The sequence below is a fragment of the Arachis ipaensis genome, chromosome B2 (genome assembly GCF_059453495.1).
Source record: "Arachis ipaensis isolate K30076 ecotype BB chromosome B2, ASM5945349v1, whole genome shotgun sequence".
NCBI lineage: Eukaryota > Viridiplantae > Streptophyta > Magnoliopsida > Fabales > Fabaceae > Arachis > Arachis ipaensis.
The window spans coordinates 94,046,362-94,047,086 of record NC_142437.1 but is presented as its reverse complement, the minus strand read 5'-3'; the positions used below and the strand labels follow the sequence as shown (position 1 = coordinate 94,047,086).

At 41.0% G+C, this 725-nt stretch overlaps 1 non-coding gene across 1 annotated transcript; it reads right to left on the bottom strand.

Annotated features, from left to right (window-relative positions):
* Positions 1–364: 364 nt before the first annotated feature.
* LOC148574882 (small nucleolar RNA R71) lies at positions 365–472 on the bottom strand. The gene has a single exon (XR_015905724.1). It is a non-coding gene; the product is annotated as a small nucleolar RNA R71 (small nucleolar RNA).
* Between the last annotated feature and the right edge of the window lie 253 nt (positions 473–725).

Here is a 725-nt window from a genome sequence, read left to right as displayed (position 1 = left end):
GATGCTTGGTGACTTTACTGCACCTAATTCCAATTTACATGGAAGAAGCATCTCCATTCCTGCCATTGGAGCAAACAACTTTGAGCTGAAACCTCAATTAGTTTCTCTGATGCAGCAGAACTGCAAGTTTCATAGACTTCCATCTGAAGATCCTTTTCAGTTCTTAACTGAATTCTTGCAGATATGTGATACTGTTAAGACTAATGGAGTAGATCCTGAAGTCTACAGGCTCATGCTTTTCCCTTTTGCTGTAAGAGACAGAGCTAGATTATGGTTGGATTCTCAACCCAAAGACAGCCTGAACTCTTGGGATAAGCTGGTCACGGCTTTCTTAGCCAAATACTTTCCTCCTCAAAAGCTGAGCAAGCTTAGAGCTGATGTTCAAACCTTCAGACAGAAAGAAGGTGAATCCCTCTATGAAGCTTGGGAAAGATACAAACAGTTGACCAAAAAGTGTCCTTCTGACATGCTTTCAGAATGGACCATCCTGGATATATTCTATGATGGTTTATCTGAGCTATCAAAAATGTCACTGGACACTTCTGCAGGTGGATCCATTCACCTAAAGAAAACACCTGCAGAAGCTCAAGAACTCATTGACATGGTTGCTAATAACCAGTTCATGTACACTTCTGAAAGGAATCCTGTGAATAATGGGACGCCTATGAAGAAGGGAGTTCTTGAAGTTGATACTCTGAATGCCATATTGGCTCAGAACAAAATAT